The 19,466-nt window shown below is 35.0% G+C and overlaps 1 protein-coding gene across 2 annotated transcripts in view; it reads right to left on the bottom strand.

The window, feature by feature from the left end:
• Positions 1–19,466, bottom strand: part of ADK (adenosine kinase) — a 447,994-nt gene that overhangs the window by 144,734 nt on the left and 283,794 nt on the right. The gene's annotated exons all lie outside the window — the stretch shown is intronic.

Here is a 19,466-nt window from a genome sequence, read left to right as displayed (position 1 = left end):
AAAATGATTTAAAAACCAAAATCATAGTTTGTTACCTTATGGAATATCTAACTGAATTTTTAAGTAAGAATCTGAACTAGAATTTTCAAATAAGGAGAAAATAATTTGGCAATGAAATAAAAATATTTTAATTAAAATTTCATATCCAGAAAAACTACATTTTAAAATGCTATTTATCTGTATCTTAAACATTAGTAAGTCTTTTAAAATTATTTGTGCTTCCTAGATGAAAGAAAGCACAAGCAAAGACATGGATGCTCATACAGGAAATTGGTTTAAATGGTGCACAAGTGAGTGAAGCAACACATAAAGGGCAATAGACAAGAAAGTCGGACAGGCCAGCTGAGTTAACACACCGGGGCCTTGAGTGGCAGGTTGGGAGTCTATTAGGTGGGGTGGGAATGGATGATGGATAATGAAGTTTTCCTTGAAAGAAAGGAATAACAAGTTAGCAAGAAAATGTAAACGAACGTTTATCTGGACAGCTACAGTTCAGCTACAGTCGATAAAAGCATGCATTTGGCTCTGTAACAGGAAATCATACTGGGAGTATTACATTTTGGACTTAGCAATTGTTTAAGATGTGGGAGACAAAGGAGAAAAGAGTCAGAAGATGAATGAGATTTTTGAATCTGGTTCTACCTTTAATAGAAACAGAAAAGTCCAGAATAAGACCTGGCTTAGATGGAAATAGAGAGTGCTTAGTTGTGGTTATATTAGGTTGGTGCAAAAGTAATTGTGGTTTTTGCAATTATTTTTAACCTTTTAAACCACAATTACTTTTGCACCAACCTAATTCTATATTTGAGGTGTTAAAGGACCCCCTAATATATATCAGAAAGTTGGGACTCAGAAGAAAGGTCATGGACGAAGATAATGGTAAAAGAGGGGTTGTAATTACCAGGGAAAAGAATGTAGAAAAGGAAGAGGGTAAAGGATACAACGAAGAAGAACAAAAATTAGGGGATAGAGGAAAGGAAAACAAGTAAAGGAGAGAACAAGAGGAAGACAAATGAGGATAGTAGAAGGGATGAAAGAGAAATCCAATGGGAAATTTCAAGAAGATACTTAAGGGTACCCAATGCTATTTAGGGGAGAGAAAGAAAGGACTGAGCAAAAGCCACAGGATTTGGTGATTAGGAGAAAGTCCTTATGGTGTGAAGGTGAAAAAGAGATAATTACTAAAGAAAGAATGGTGAGAAAGTAAAGGCAAGGATTCTAAATTATTTTGGGAGCTTTATCGGTGAATAATAAAATCATCCAAAATTTACTGAGTAATTCTTGAGTTCCAGGTACTATACTAAAAGCTTTACTTTATGTATATTAACTCAGTTATTATTTTTTTCCTTATATCAAACCTATGAGGTGGATACTGTTATTATCCTCATTTTATGAATAAAGAAGATAGGAAAGTTAAGAAATGTTCCTCAGGCCATACAGCTTATATGTGATAGAAACTGGCTGGATTCAGAGTCCAGAGATAATGCTCCTGGCTTGAGTAGACAACAGAGAAGAAAAGAGCAGAAAGATATTTTTAGCGGGGGAAGGGGGGCGGGAGAGTTGTTTTTAAAAAAAACAACAAAAGAAAGTTTGAGCACTTTTGCTCTACAATGAATAGGGTCCAGTGGAGAAACAGAAGAATGAAGAAGCAAGAAAAGGAGGATAATTAGAGCAAGGAACCAGAGGAAATGAGGGCAATGGGATCCAGAAGGGGAGAAGAGCTAGTTTATAAAGAAAGGAGTAACCTTAAAAATGTAAAGGAAACTTCTTCTAAAAGTTACAAAAAAGCTATTGAAATATTCACATTCGACTAAGGGACTAAATACTTCCACCATGCAAACTTTAGAAAGTTTAAACAACAACAACAAAAAGATAGTTTTCTATTACTTTCAATTTTCAAATTGAATATTAAAAGAATACTAAAAAATCAATTTTGTGGCAGGAGTCATGTATACTGGGATTCATCTTTCAAGGTTTATTGCCCTTATAAGTTCTGAAATATTAACAAAGAATTTTATACTATACTGGTCTCTTATTATATTAAAATATAGTTAATAAAATTCTAATAAAAATTTTTTCCTATCACAATAATATATTTTGTCATCACTTAAAAATTCCAATTCATTAATTTTTTACCAATATTCAATTGTTCTAAAAGGTAAACAAGTCTTTGTCTTAGGTAACATTATTTTTTAACTGTTTTCATCTTAATTTCTTAACCAACTACCATGTCACTTGCAAACTATGAGCACCCAAGCTGCTTCCTTTGCTATTTCCGTCACTTGGAGAATTAAAATGAACGGTTTATATAGCATCTTGTCTCCATAGTAATAGTATGTATTTGCTTTTTAGTCTTTCATTTAATGAGGCGAGTTTAAAGCACCCCCCCACCCCCATTTCTTCCCAAACTGTTCCAGCATGAAATAAAAACCTCCCAGAGCTAGCATTCTGCCAGCTGTGGATTAACCACAGACAGCCATAGAATGGTCTACATAAATAGTAACCTGGTCAAATAATTAGGCTTCTCACCAACTTCAGACTGAAAATTTGATCTGTGCTAAAATACATCTGATTGTAATTTACGGTGCAGAACAGTATGCCCCTGGAGTCCAAACCTGGCCCCATTCCAAATGTGTGCATGTTGTATGTGTGTTTTACTTTAAAATGCAACACAAGAGTATTGTGATGTGGATAGTATAACTTCCATTTTGTACATTTCATAAAGAATATACAAAAAACAATAAGCTTTTAAATGAGGCAAATTCACAATTTAAATTAATTCCATTTTTGAATGGTCTCTTGTTTTTCTTTAAGTAAATATTTAGTATTTAAACAATTTAGGATTTGTGCTCTGTTAGAGTGCAAAGACTTAAAATTGATGCCAACCATAATTTTTCTTCCTAGATTTATATCCATTGGTAGGCCACATGTTCCAGACTGTAGTATCACTAAAAATAAAAACAGTACCATTATAAAAAAATTTTTTTTTTCAAGTGTCAGGTTTGCAATATAAAAACAAGCCAATAGTTTATATGGCTATAGTTTAAAAAAACACTCTACATAATCAAAAAAATCTTGTGATTTTTAAAATTAGGGATTTCAGGGCCGGCCCAGTGTCTCAGGCGGTTGGAGCTCCGTGCTCCTAACTCCGAAGGCTGCCGGTTCGATTCCCACATGGGCCAGTGGGCTCTCAACCACAAGGTTGCCAGTTCAATTCCTCGACTCCCGCAAGGGATGGTGGGTTCCGCCCCCTGCAACTAGCAACGGGCAACTGGACCTGGACCTGGACCTGGAGCTGAGCTGCACCCTCCACAAACTAAAACTGAAAGGACAACAACTTGAAGCTGAATGGCACCCTCCACAACTAAGATTGAAAGGACAACAACTTGACTTGAAAAAAGGTCCTGGAAGTACACGCTATTCCCCAATAAGGTCCTGTTCCCCTTCCCCAATAAAATCTTTAAAAAAAAAAAGAAGATAATGGAGTAATATTTTCTTTTTAAAAAAGAAAAAAATTAGGGATTTCAGTCTACATGTTAACCCTGCTACTCTTTGTCTCTACAAGCAACTAAGCAAAGTGAATTCTAACACTTAGAGGTTGAATAATAATCAAACTGAGAGAGAATCGAGACAACTTTGTCTATTAAAATGAAAACAAAACAAAAAGGCAAGAATAGAAGGGAGGGCAAAGACTATGGCAGAACCCAAAGAATCATTTAAACAGAGCCAGACTTCATGCTAAATCTCAAATACATAGATTTTTCATTCAACCACTCTAAGGATTTCTCAGGGGAGTTTAAACACAGGTGAATGCAAGAAATTAAGCTGTTTAATATACTAAAAGAATAGGAATGGAATTGCTCTTTTGCTCTTTACCAGTGTTTACCTTAATTCAAGGTGATCATTTGGGGATCTTTTTAATTGTCCTTACCTCAGAGCACAAACTCTTTTTTATTATTTCCATTAACAATTATCTGAGGCCAGGGCTTACAAAGTTTTGGCCTCTGAGAAATAATAAATTAGCTTGGAAATAAATGGTTTTTGGTAAAAAAAAAAAGATGAGTAATAATAGGTGCATGCGTGTGTGCACATGTGTGTGTGCATGTGTGTGCATACACCTATGGAAATTTTAGGTATTTATAATCGTGGAAGTATAAGAATATTGATTCAAAAGGAAATAGAGCTACATAGAGTGACCATGCCTTATAATGATCAATTGTGAATTCATAGTGATACAGAAAAAACACACACACATCCTTTCAGTTAGGAAAATATTCTGATCAGAATATAACAGGGTAGAAATAGATCATATTATTTTGAAACATTCATACCAGTGGATTTTAACCTATTTGGTATACATATGCGTAAAATTTTACATGCATTGGCAGTAGGAGTGGGACAGCAATCCCTTGAGGCTCATCTATAAATAATGGGTAAGCACTGGATTTGACTGAAGGTTAAGAACTTGTAATTTGGTTTCTTTTCTCAAGAACACAGAACCACATAAATTCCAGTTTGATTAAAGAGTTTTCTTTTACTTTTTTAAAAACATAGACAATCTGTAATAAAACAGAAGTAAATATCAAACTTCTGGAGTGGGAATGACTTTCAAGCCTAGAGAGGGAAGATTATCTAAAAATTTGCTGTAGAAAAAAACCTTCAGTTGGTTGTCTTCCAATCCCATGGGGGGAAGGAAAGCAAACAAAATCCAGAGAATGTCTACAATAAATATAACAAAGGGTTAATATCTTTAGTCTATAAAGAACTTTAAAAATAGATTTAAAATAAACAAATATCAGGATACCAATAGAAAAATGAGCCAAGAACATGAAAAAGCATTCCATTAAAAAAGAAAGGGCAACACACAAATAAATATATAGGCAAACATTCCTCTCTAGCAATTCAAGAAACAACACGGTAGTACTCAATGATGAAGAAGGTTGGTGAAATTAATATATTAATACTGCTGGTGGGAGTACAACTGACACTTTTTCAGAAAATAATTTGAAAATATACACGAGGAACCATAAACATATTCATATTCTTTGACCCAATAATTCTACTTCTGAGAGTTTACCTTAAGAAAAACCCAAAATATGGGAAAATATACATTCATGAATGTTATCAGTATACTATTTATGTTATTGAAAACTTAGGGACAATGTAAATATTCAAGATAGAGGAATAAACAATCAAGTAATAATTAGCATATATATCTGCTCTAAACCTGGCTATTGATCATTTAAAATACGGCCAGTGCAACTGAAGACCTGAATTTCAAATTTTATTTAATTCTACTTTAAATGTAAGAAGTTATATGTAGCCAATTAAGAACATACAATGTGGCTAGAGTGACTACAGAATTGAATTTAAAAATGGAAGCAGTGCAAAATATTTTTCTCTAAACAATTTTTTTTTTTACTGTGGAACCACACGTCATTTTGACCATTGTCAATTTAGTGACTGATTTGGGTTATAAAGGTAAAATAGACACCATTTCAAAGACTTTGTATTATAAAAACGTTAAAAATATAAATTTTATAGGATTACATGTATAAACGATAAATATTTTAAATATATTAAATATGTTATAGAGACTTCTGGTCAAGATGTCAGGGAAGGTAAATGCTGTGCTCGCTTTTTCCCATGACGACATCAAATTTACAACTAAATTACAGAAAAACCAACTGAAGACCAGCTTAACAGAATTCTTACAACTAAGGATATAAAGAAACCATGTTGAGACTGGTAGGAGGGGTGGAGATACCAAACAGGCTGGTCCCACACCCACGTGTGGCAGTTAAGAATCAGGAGGAATATCTCGGCTACAGAGAACCTCCCTGAGGAGCGAGGGGTCCTAGCCACACACCGGGCTCCCAGTCTGGAGCACCAGTGCTGGAAAGAGGAGTCCCCACAACAGCTGGCTGTGAAAATCAGCAGGGACTCATCTGGGTGAAGTGGAAGGCTGCTGGAGCTGCAGGAGTCCCCTTAAAGAGCCCACACGCAGTCTCACTCTATCACAAACACTCACTCCAAGCTCCAGCTAAGAGATAGCAGCTTGAAAAGCGCCAGGGACATACGAGAAAGAACCGAATTGTCTGACCTCAGGGAGAGGGCTGGACGGACAGCTTTCTCTGAGAGGCACCATTGTTCCTTTGATGAAGTCTCCCCCCACACAGCCTGCACACACAGGTGAGCAACAAATCTGAGTCTTCATTAACCTGGATAATACTGCCTTCATCCCACACTCATGATTCTCTGAGTCCCTGCCCCATCCAACTTGTGCACTGCCTGAACCTCTTCCAGTGGCTGTTCCTCACAAGTAGACATTCTCAGCCCGTGCTGAGGACTTTTCTAAAATCTCTCAAAGGTTCACAAACCCCAAACAAGCAGCAGCTGGCCTCAGTGTGCTCTATACCTTTGGCTAAGCAGCCTCAAGTCCAGCACTAGTGGCGCCGGCTCCAGTTCACAGTACAACCACTCCCACACATACCCAGGACAGGCAGCTACCAACTACAGATCACTATGTAACTCCTACCAGGTGCCCTGGGCCAGACACAGGCAGCAGCTGAACTTGGCCTGCACTGGAGTCCCTCCCAAGGGCCCTAGAACCAATACACCTGGTGGCCAGCTTCAGAACACACCAGAGCACCACCTAATTAGTACCACAAACAACACACCCAAAAAGTGTTTTCAGGAGGATGAGAACCCACTAGAGTGAATCCCATTCTGTGGGGCCTGCTGCTGCATAACACCTTGTCCTCCATCGTGATAGCCAGTCCTCACAGCCATTCAGCCTGAGGGTCAATCTCACCCACTGACATGGCAACAGCAATCAAAGCTCAACTATAACAGGAGGGCACACACAACCCACACAAGGGACACTCCTGGAGCACTCAGCTCAGGTGAAAAGGGAGACTAGACTCTGCCAATGGACCCCACAGGACACCTACTATCTAAGGCCACTCTGCAACACTGGGAGACATAGCAGATCTATCTAATATATAGAAACAAACACAGGGAGGCATCCAAAATGAGGAGATTAAAAAACATGTTCCAAATGAAAGAACAGGACAAAACTCCAGAAACAGAACTAAACAAAATGGAGACAAGCAATCTACCAGATGCACAGTTTAAGACACCGGTTATAAGGATGCTCAATGAACTTAGGGGGAAAATAGATGATCTCAGAGTGAACTTCAACAAACAGATAGGAAACATAAAAAAGGAGTGAGAAAACAAACAAAAAAAGAACCAGTCATAAATGAAGAATACAGGAGTTGAATTCAAGAATACATGAGAAGCAATCCACAGCAGATTAGATTAAGCAGAGTATTGAATCAGAGATTCAGAATACAAGGTAGTGGAAAACACCCAATCAGAACAGCAAAAAGAAAAAACAAAAAACAAAAGACTAGTTTAAGAGACCTCTGGTAAAACATCAAGCACAACAACACTCAAATCATAGGGATACCAGAAGGAAAAGAGAGAGCAAGGGATTGAAAACCTATTTGAAGAAATAATGATGGAAAACTTCCCTAATCTGGTGAAGGAAATAAACACACAAGCCCAGGAAATACAGAGAGTGCCAAACACGATGAACCCAAAAAGGCCCACACCAAGACACATCATAATTAAAATGTCAAAGGTTAAAGACAAAGAGAATCTTAAAAGCAGCAAGAGAGATTCCATAAGACTGTCAGCTGATTTCTCTACAAAAACTTTGCAGACCAGAAGGGATTGGCATGAAACACTCAAAGTGATGAAAAGCAAGGACCTACAACCAAGATTACTCTCTCTACCCAATAAGGCCATTGTTTAGAATTGAAGGAGAGATAAAGAGCTACACAGACAAGACAAAGCTGAAGGAGTTCATCATCACCAAATCAGTATTACAAGAAATGTTAAAGGGACTTCTCAGAAGAATAAAAAATATGAATAAAAATATCACAAAGAAAAAAATTCTCACTGACAAAGGCAAACACATAATAAAAGCAGTGAATCAACTAACACTAAAGCTAGTACAAAGGTTAAAAGGCAAAATTAGGAAAATCATGTGTAATTACAACAGTAAATTAGGGATACACACAAACACACATAAAAGTAAATAATGACATAAACATAAGCTGGAGAGGGTGAGTAAAAATGGTAATGTTTTAGAATTGTTCTAACTTAAGCGACCATCAACTTAAAATAGACTGCTATAAACACAGCTTGGTATATATGAAGCACATGGTAACAACAAACCAAAAATCTACAAGAAACAAGAAATGAAGAGAAAGGAACCTAAATACAACACTACAAAAAGTCATCAACATACAGAAGAGAGTAAGAGAATAAGAAAGGAACAGAGAACTACAAAAACAATCAGAGAACAATAAATGGCAATACCTACATACCTGTCAATAATTGTAAATGTAAGTGGATTAAATGCTCCAATCAAAAGATGAATAGATAAAGAAGTGGTACATATACAATGGAATACTACTTAGCCATAAAAAAGAACGAAATCTTACCATTTGAGACAACAACATGGACGGACTTAGAGGGTATTATGCTAAGTAAAATAGTCAGACAGAAAAAGACAAATACCATATGCTTTCACTTGTATGTGGAATCTAAAAAAGAAAATAAACGAACAAACAAAAAGAAACAGACTCATAGGTACGGAGAACAAACTGATGGTTGCCAGAGGGGATGGAGGGAGGGTTAGGGGGCTGGGTGAAAAAAGTGAAGGGATTAAGAAGTATAAATTTGTAGGTACAAAATAGTCATGGAGATGTAAATACAGCTTAGGGTATAGTCAATAATATTTAACAACTATATATGGTGTCAGTTGGGTGCAAGACATATCAGGGGGAATACTTCATAAGTTACATAGATGTCTAACCACTATGCTGTATACTTGAAACTAATGTCGTAATGAATGTCAACTGTAATTGAAAAATTATATATATATATATATATATATATACATATAATTAATTTTACCAATTTCTTTTTACTTCTTTATAGGCTACTAGAAAATTTAACATTATACATGTGGCTCGTATTATATTTCCATTGGATAGTGTTGTTCTAGAGAACACTTTAAAGATATTAAAAGTGTTGATTATGAAAATTAAGTGGCAAAGCAGAAAATATTTATGCTACATAAATGTTAAATGAAACATGAGACATACAAATAGCATGTACAAAATATGGTTATAAGCTGCATTAAACCAATAGGGAAAAAAAACAGAAAAGAATACACCAAAAGTAAAAATGATTAAGTTTGAGTATAAAAAGTATGGATAATTTAAATATTTTTTATTTTTAAACTTTTGGTAATGTGGTTCAATTATTCTTCTGATAAAAACTGCTTAAAAGAAAACCATTTTGGGGTGGCCAGATGGCTCAGTTGGTTAGAGCGTGAGCTCTGAACAACAGGGTTGCCGGTTCGATTCCCACATGGGCTGGTGAGCTGCACCCTCCACAACTAAATTGAAGACAATGAGCTGCCGCTGAGCTTCCAGAGGGGCAGCCAGATGGCTCAGTTGGTTAGAGTGCAAGCTCTCAACAACAAGGTTGCCAGTTCAACTCCCGCAAGGGATGGTGGGCTGCGCCCCCTGCAACTAAAGATTGAAAACAGCAACTGGACTTGGAGCTGAGCTGAGCTCTCTACAACTAGATTGAAGGATGACTTGGAGCTGATGGGCCCTGGAGAAACACACTGTTCCCCAATAAAAAAATATTTTAAAAAAAGAAAAAGAAAAACATATTTTGTTCACTTAACTAAATCTCTACACAAACAAGAGATGTTTATAAATAGTGAGAAGTTTAATTCAATAAGCAAGAGTAAGAGCAGATAAAAAGCTGGGAGTTAACGTTTTTCAAGTAGATAGATGGCTGAAAAAGGAACAAACTAAATATGAGATTAGTGAGTTTGGTAAATATACATCGCTATTCATAGGAGCAAAAGAGAAAATAAAGAGGAATCTGTGGTCAAAAAATACTTGGACAACCAAAGCTAGACTAGCACTGATGAGGGAAGTCTCAGAGTACTAGATGCTGTGTCTCCAGATGAACCATTATGCTCTGTTCTAAAAAACATCATTAGTCTGTTTTCCAAGCCATAACGAAGGTGCCATAGTAACCCAAGTCAGAGAAGGAAGTTGAGAGAATGAATAAATTAGAAGCCCAAAACAACAACTAAATAGCATGTTTTCTTCCTCTTAATGGATCCTACATGTTTTGTGAATCTCCCAGAGAGTGTAAAATGTACTTCCTCGTAGGAGTGGGAGAATTAAACATGAATTAACACAAAGCATAGATCCTATTTGTTTCTATGGAAAATACTGACTTTGACAACTATTAAGGTAATGTATACATCATTTACAATTACAATGTTATGATATGTACTGCTTCATATCAATGACAGCAATAGAATCACTAAAAGAAGAAAGCCAGAACAAATATACTAGTGAATGTTTTAAACTTATGTCACCACTGATGGAATGAAATGCATCGTTGGAATAGAATAATTCACTTAGACCTTCCTGCCTATGTAGATGCTTTTGGAAGTATTCATGAAATCACCTATTCCATGTATATTTTAATCTTTTTAAGCACGGAAATACTGGCAGTCTTAACTATACCATGAATGTAGAAGTCAGCTTTTCATCCATCCAAACTAACCCCCTCAAAAAGCATGTAATAGGAGGCAGCAAGACATAGTGGAAAGAAGATGGGTTTTAGGGGAACATATAGGAGGATCTTTATCACAGCTTTGCTGAAAGTGAAACGGAGTGTGAGGCATCCTTTAAGTCTATGTCTAGGAGAAAAGATAAGGAAAAATGTGGTGAATGCACACTATTAGATAGAGATTAAAAGAAGCAATAAAGTAGAAATATATACAACAGATTGGACAACATATAGAGTTCATACTTTTATATATACAATTGTGTATAATGTAAACATGTGCACACATCTAAAACAACAAGATAACATAGAGATCAGGAATAATATGAAAAATAAAAGAGGAGTGAGTCATCCCTAAGACAAATGATACTAATTTGAAAAGGTTTAAGGAGTCACTCAATTCTCAGTACCAGAGAGTTTAAACAAACAAGTAAGTATACTTATTTTTAACAGTTTTGCCAATCTATTTGTTAACTATGTGATTTTGGGCTACTTAATTTCTCTAGGCCTCACTCTTCTCATCTGAAAAATGGGAATAGCAATATCCATGAAGGTTGTTGTGAGAGTTAAATAAGTGCTGAATACAATGTCTGGCATGTAATATGCACTCCATATATATTTACATTTTATTAATATTATTTCTGTAGTAATATCAAGATCATCAGAAAGTTTTGTTTTTCTATGAATGGTGAGTTCTGTTATAAAATGCTGAACCAAAAAGTATGCTTCTTAGCTTCGATATACAGTTTGGTATTTCCTTTGAAATACAAATACATAAAACAAAATCAATCATTCCCTTTCCAAAAGCCCTCCCTGCCTCCTCTCTCTCCTTGATTTAATCATCCTATATCCTGCTGACAGATTAATCACCCTAATCACTCTTCTTTTCCTAGTAAATTAAATCCAAATGCCTCACACCCCAGCATTCAAAGCTCTCCACAATACATTCCAGCTTACATAGTAAACCAGCTGTAGCCTCTATTACTCCATAGCATATGTCCTTGCTTCAATCATCCAGAATGATTTGCTTCTCCCCAAATAAATCTTCTGAGTTCCACATATCTGAAATATCCACTACCTCTACTTGGAATTCTACCCCTCCATCAAGGCCCATTCAAAACCGAACTTTCATCCCACAAATACTTAATGCATTCCCACCAAGAAATGTACTCATTCCTCTTTGAACCTTCATAATAAGCAGTATTATGAAATAAATAATCAAGAATACTTATTTTATTTTACTTAATAATATAAGCAACTTGCATTTGTCTTACCTCCCTAACTTGACTGTAACCTTAAGGGCAAGAGTACTTTTTATTTTTATGTCACTACAGCACAAAGCACAGTGTACAGTGTACTGATAATTTAAAAATATCTGATTCATTAAATTGTTATTGAGACTCTAGATATATTCCCATGTAACTAAAATGTTATTTAAAAAAGAAAATAGTACTGCTACATTTTCACATGCTAAATGAAGAATATATTCATTTTAGAGTTGGACAACTCTAGTTCAGAGGATCTGAAACTTTCTCAGTTCGGAGCACCCTTACTGTATAAGTAATTTTTTTACGGTTTTTTTTTTGTTTGTTTGTTTTTTGTTCTATCAGGACCAAACAACTCAATAAATTCTATAATCTTAACAACTTAACACCCAGTTTAAAAAAGAATACATATAAATTGGAAAAAATTTTTTTTTTTACTTCATTCAAAAATAACCACAGTATTTACTAATGGGATATTGGATTCAAATTGAATAGTGCAACCCTCCTTCCCTGTTCTGCATTGCCTTTTTTTTTTTTTTTTTTAAATCACAGCAACCACTCCCAAAGATAGGACATCATCCCAAAGGAATGTATTGCAATCTAATGTCGAAACTGTGCATGTTACCCTGAGATAAAATATCCTATAGCATTCTTCTAAGTTTGCTGCAGTACCCAGGGGTGTCTCAGTGCACAGTTGGGGAACTGTGGCTCTCGTTGAAGAAAATACCTGAATAAACATTTTTATTTGAGAAAGCTAAAGCCGTACCTGGCTACTTGTATTTAGAAAATGGAAGTAATTTACTCTGCAAGAGACGGCAGAAGTAAATTTGAGTATAAGAGTGGAACTTTGGAGAGGAGAGGGGAGAGGATTTTATAAAGAGATGGTTCCCAACTAGATGATGGCAGCCAGGTGCCCTGGAGGTAAATATGGCCAATGAAAAACTGCCTGTGGCTGGGATGCCCTAACAACTTTAGCAATGCTGATACCTAATAATTAACTTTTGCTTTCTATCCTAAGTAGTGTTATAATTCCCTCTCCATTAACTTAAACCTTCCATAAAAATGAGCTCTTCGCCTACCAAATATGTGAAAATAATTTTTTATTTTTCTGCTCAGTGAAGTTTGAGAATCATCTCTTTGTCCCCAAATCTAATGTTTAATGTCCTATCAATTTTAACTTTATAGTAACTCGCAATTATGCCTGCCGTCTCTCCTATTAACACAAAATTAGTATTAATTTCCCATTAATACAACCCCCATTACTTTGTAACACTATTACAACAGTTTCCTGTTTTGGCACAGCTCCTTTGCTCAAAAACAAATGTCTCATTTCTTAAATAATACATCTCAAGTTCCTGACATGGCATCAAAAATCCTCTAAATCTAGCAATAATCTATCTTTCCTATATTAGCTGTGATGGTTCAACTCCATCAAACTCTTATTCTGACTACATGGGGCTTGTAGTTAGCGGAAGTATGTACAGATCTTATACCTACCTATATCTTTTCCTTTGCTGGTGATATTTATTTACTCTAGAATCTGTTCTTCACCTTCCACTTAGTCAACAAAAGCAAGGGTTGGCAACTGTTAAAGGCTCTATAGCAAATATTTTGGGTTTGTGGGCCACATGATCTCTATTGCAACTATTCAACTTTGCTGTTGTAACACTTAAAACAGCTATAGACAGTACATAAAATGAGCATGCTTGTGTTCCAATAAAACTTTATTCCCAAGACTAGGCAGTGAGCCAAATCTGCCCACAGAAATACTCTGCTGAGCTCTGGATTAAAGGAGAAGAAGGAGATACACCCTGCTAAGTGGAAATGAAAACAACCACTCAGGCAAAAACAATGTTGGAGAGAATATTAACAAGGTGGTAATAAGAGTCAGCTTCCTCTTAACAATAAACAGCATGAAGAAATCGAAAGATAAAGTGGGTTTAAAGAGAAGGAAACTATATAATTATATTTCTTAACGTCCTCTCTTAAAATGAGAACATCTATTTTCTGCGACGAGCACTAAATCGATACAAGTCCCTTATAGTTGAGTATATTTCCAGACAGGACTATGTTGTTGTTCTGGTTGCTGCTGCTGTCCATCTCCACCCCTCAATCCCACTCAGTGCTTCTCCCTAGATGCCTCTGAAGATAACTGTTGAAACAGATCCTCTAGCTTCCACAAGCAGGACAGGATCATTTATATAACTTTTCTGTCTTCGGCATTCTAGTCTACTGGAAGAAACAAAAAACTATCAAGTGGTCAAATGTGCTAATAAAGCTAACTATTTTTTAAAATAAGTTCTTAATTTTTAAAAACAAATCATAATCATGGTAGGAGCTTGGGGTTTACAAACCAGGCAATTGTGGACTAAATTTAAAAATATAGGGTGGCTTCTTTGATTGCCAAAGTATTGCAGAGAACAACACTCTTCTAAGTCAAACGCTTGCTTGCGTTTTGGCAAATCACTGAAATAAACACTCGCTATTCCCACTGTTTTAAAAATAGGGGCACAGAGCTATGTTTCTTTGTCTTTATTTTTAATGTAAAAGTAATAATTGGAATAGTATGTCTCCCTAAAATATCAAAAATAGCAAGATAATAGAGCAGCATGTGTAGTTAAAAAAATAACTGAACTAGAAATTCAGATATTCAAATTCTGATCTAGGTTTTAGATAAGCTACTTTGAAACATTTGAATGATATATTTAATCTCAATGAGCTTCAGTTTCTTCTCTTATAAAAAATAGACAGCAGATTGGGTGGATGATTTTGAGAGGCCCATTCATCTCAAAAAGTCTAGATTTTTTATTAGATTTTAAATTAACGGATTTTTTAAAATATTGGGGTGAAATTCATATAACATAGAATTAACCATTTTAAAGTGAACAATTAAATGTCATTCAGTACATTCAAAATGCTGTGCAATCATCACCTCTATCTCGTTTCAAAACATTTTCATCATCCCCCAAAAAGAAACTGCATACCCATTAAAAAGTTATTCCTCTAGCCCCTGGCAACCACCAATCTGTTTTCTGTTTCTACAGATATACCTATTCTGGATATTTCACATAATTGGAATCATGTATTACGTGATCTTTTATGTGTGGCTTCTTTCACTTAGCATAACATTTTTGAAGTGCATTCACATTGCAGTATGTAGTATATGACGTACTTATTCCTTTTTATGCCCAAATAATATTCCATTGCATGGATATATCACACTGTTTTTATCCATCTTTCTGGTTATGAACATCTGGCTTGTTTCCATAACAAATTTTTTTACATAATATTTTAAAAATCCATAAATAACAGAAAACATGCACATATCAAAAGTGCAATTTAAAAAAGATTTGAAGGGATATTCTGAGGAGGGAGTCCCTTTTATTCAGAAACTGACAAATGTGAGTGAGCCAGAAATGCAACTAATTATAACTTCTGATGCACAGAACTAATAATTAATGAGTGAAAAGTTTAAAAATATAAGATTCTATCTAACATGAAAAAGTTTATGAAATACCTGGGTCAATCTCTGACAGAGAATACAGAACACAAGTGATCTTTAAGAACCTACACTGAGATGGTTGTTCTTTTTTGGCCCTATTTATCTTAAAGTGAACTTAAGTAGTTACCTAATGGAATGCAAAAAAATGATTTCTCCTCATTACTACCGGACACAGTTGTTTTAAATCTGAGTTCAAGAATGGCAAAAATGCAACTATTTTTCTGAATAATTGCTATGGCTTTTTGAAGTCTGCATTGTTTATTTTTATGAAAGTATAACTTTACAAATGGAAAATGACTAAGCTGAAAGCTACTGTTGTATCATTCTAAGTAGTCAATGTTTCAGATTTTAATAAAAGCAAAACTTGAAACCATTTTCTGTGATATAGGAAAAGAGCTAAACTGTCAGTAAAAGCACTTATATTGACTGGAACCTTTTCTTCTTAGGTGCTGCCAATACGTAAAAAGGAAAGGATTGCTTGTAAACTTGAATAATTTCTTTACTGCTGAAGCCAACCCTGATTGCTACGAAATTAGCATCTATTTGCCCCACCAGTAGCAAAGTCAAAAAGGTAGAGATACCTCTTGACACTAGATATGAAACCTTCATGTCATCAGAAGATTTGTTATGATAATTGAATATCATTTTTCAGATATCATATGTTACTTAGACATTAATTGTCTTCTGGCTATTTTTAAATTATACTATTTGATATAATTTTTAAAATAAGAAAAGTGACTAAAATGCATTTTTAACAATGCTATAGGACAATAGTCCTCAAAGTATAATTCCTGAATCAGCAGCTAAGGTATGATCAGGAAGTTGCTGAAAATGAAAATTTTTGGTCTTACCGCAGACCTACAGAATCAAGAAACTGTGGGTGCAACAGTTTTCACAAGCCCTTCAGGTGATTTTGATGCACATTAAAGTATGAAAACCACTGATCTAGAATAATTGCATATCTATTCATTATCCTTAAGACTTTTATCCAACATAGAGAAACTCAAAGTCTTTATGACGATGGGAAAAAGGGGGAGGGCACTACAAAATATAAAACTTGGCTGAGGTGGAGGGGAAAAAAGTTGTGTTTCTTTGTTCCAAGAGGTAGTTCTAGCATTATGTAGATCAAAAATTAGAATTAGTTTTCCTGCAATGATGGCATCAGCCTGAACACAGCCATTCTACTGTTATTTGGTTTATATATTAAATTTCCAAGCTATTTCCCATGATAACAGGGTTCTGTAGCTAAAAATATTTGATCTATTAACCAGTTTTGCAGATGAGGAAATTAAAGCCCAGAGAGTTTGCTCTATTTGCTCAAGGTCATACACCTAATGATCTGAGGAGCCACTAGAATTCCAGTCCACTGACTTGTATGTCTGCTCGTTCACACACACCCCTGCAATGTTCCCATTAATGAGACAACTTTAAAAAATGATCAGAGAGAATATAAATCAGAATAGGTTAAGTTTTTTTGGAAAAAGACATATATTTCTGGGGTCTTGAATTAGCTCTAAATTTGGTTCTAAGTTTCTGGACAGCCAAAGCAAAAAAGTAAGATCCAGTTACCTGGCTTTTTCATTCTTGAAGACATGAAAAATACCACTTTCATATGAGAAACATTTGGTTCTAAAATATGCTTCTCTTATGGTGCTTAAAATATTGAATATCAAGTAATACAGAAGACTATGCTGTCCTCAACAACTTCTCAATAGCAAGTTCAGTCTATTGTTTAGATATTGTAGTATTCTTCAATGAAAGACTAAGGCACTGATAGCAACTCAGTAAAAGCAATGCAGGCAGGGGTAAAGACCAAGTAAATAGATTTCTGATGGTCCAACCATAAAATGTGCAGTTTGTAGAGAAAAGGATAGACTATGTGTTCTTCAAATAATCCCCCATTAAGATCAATTCCCGAAAGCAGGGTGAGAAAACAGTTGAATAGTATATAATTTGAGGTTGCACTTTTTGTAAGAGTTTTCTCAGTTGGTACATGTTTCATAATCCAATGTCACAAACTTTATTATAGAAGTTTTAGAATTAATCAATTTATTTATCATGGAAATTTGATTAGTGGTAAGACCTTCATGATTTACATAAGGTGAACACTAACATAAGGAGATGTACATTACTGTTCTATAACACAATTTGCTCAAATAACACTTCCTCAAAGAGGTCTTCCAAACATCCTCAACCATGTCATTTTTATCTGGCATTATATATTTATTTTTAAAGACAGCATTCATCACTATCTAATATTGTATTATACATTCACGCATTTATTTTATTCTTTCTCTCCACTACTGGAATGTAATATTTATGAGGACAAGAACATCTGTTTTGTTCATTATTGCATCCCTAGAACAACAGCTGGCATAAAATGATAAAAGCGTTTTAAATATTTTTTGAATGAAAAAGTCTACTTAGAGTGGAGAGGGGTGGAAGAAGAGATGGTGTATAAAGTTAAAATGAATTAATTTGAAAAATACCAGATAGCTGAAGCAATGGTTGCAATCTAAGTCTTGTCTCCCTCCAAAACAACAGAGAATAAGGACTGAAAAATAAACCTACAAAACTACCCTGTCCTCAGCATAACTTAAAGACAAAAAGAATGCCCCACCTTCAAAATAGCTACAAGTAAAAAGAAAAATCACGGAATTCCATTGCATGATCTCTTATATTCATGCCCCATCCCCACTCTACTATGAGGCCTTGTGGAAAGTACAAGTTGTTTGAGAAAAACTGTTGGGTATAGAAAAAGAACTTGGTGTTTGGTCTTAAGGTCAATCTAAAACCACTGTCAGAAAGATGATATCCATCCTAAATATGAAAATATTAAACAGGTAAATGGGTAGATGAGAGGAGGAACTTAAAAGTACACAAATTTGAAAGGGCACTCTATGAAATACATACTTCCTGAGGGAGGGAAAAGGTTAAAAAAGAAGTCCTTTTTGCAACTGATTCAGGAAGAGGAAAAGAATCAAAATGGGAAAAATTTAGGGTTTTTGAAAGAGAGCACAAAGTTGGAGAATTCACAACCTCTAACCCCTTCCTCCTAAAAATCAACTGAAAGCAACTCATATCCCCACTCCCCCAAAATAAATCTACTAAAACATCTGCACTTTGATATACTGATGGAAGAGGGCACTGTTATACTATGAATCATTTAAAGCGTCATAATCTCTCTCTTCTTCCCCTTCCCCCCACACACCCTGAATGAGAAACAAGACAACATCACAAACAGAATATACTGAAACAAGCATTTGAACATATGAAAACCCATCATGAATCTTAAATTCAAAACTAAAACTAGAAATAAATAAAACAACAAAAAGAGAATTGACTGAACTCAGGAAAGTCAAAGGAAGACAAATATAAAATCATCTGAAAAGAAAATAAATTACAGGGTACCCAAGGAAGAATAAACTCAAATGAAAATGTAATATGAGACACTAAAAAATGTCAGGAAACTAAAAGAGAATGAAAATAAAATAATAAGGAAATAGAAAGACTCAGAGAAAAATAATGGAAATAGAAGATAGGGAAAGTAGGAATAACATTCACATTTTCTGAGTTTCTAGAAAAATAATACAAGGGAACAGAAATAATATAATATTTAAAACTATAATCCCAGAAAACTTTAAAAAAAATAAGAACTGAATCTAGACATTGAAAGGGCCTGCTAGTTTCCTGGGAAAATCAACCCACAATGAACAAGTTGGAGATATATCAGAGTAAAACTAACAGATTTCAAGAATAAAGAGAAAAATCCTCCAGACCTCCAGAAACAACAATCAAATAACTTATAAAGGCAAAATAATTAGACTGGTATCAGACTTTTCAAAACCCAGGCAACAGTGGAGCATCAGATTTTTAAAAAATCAGTGAAGGAGAGAGTCAACCAAGGATTTTTATATCTAGCCAAGATGTCCTTTAAATATCAAGACTATATAGAAAAACAGTTTTCAACACATAGAATTTAGGGAATTCTGTATCCATGAGTCATTTTGAAGAAGACA

The sequence above is a fragment of the Rhinolophus sinicus genome, chromosome 15 (genome assembly GCF_057876585.1).
Source record: "Rhinolophus sinicus isolate RSI-liver-muscle chromosome 15, RSI-T2T, whole genome shotgun sequence".
In the NCBI taxonomy this organism is placed as follows: Eukaryota; Metazoa; Chordata; class Mammalia; order Chiroptera; family Rhinolophidae; genus Rhinolophus; species Rhinolophus sinicus.
Note: the sequence above shows the minus strand (reverse complement) of the source record. Positions and strands in the feature narration are given on the sequence as shown.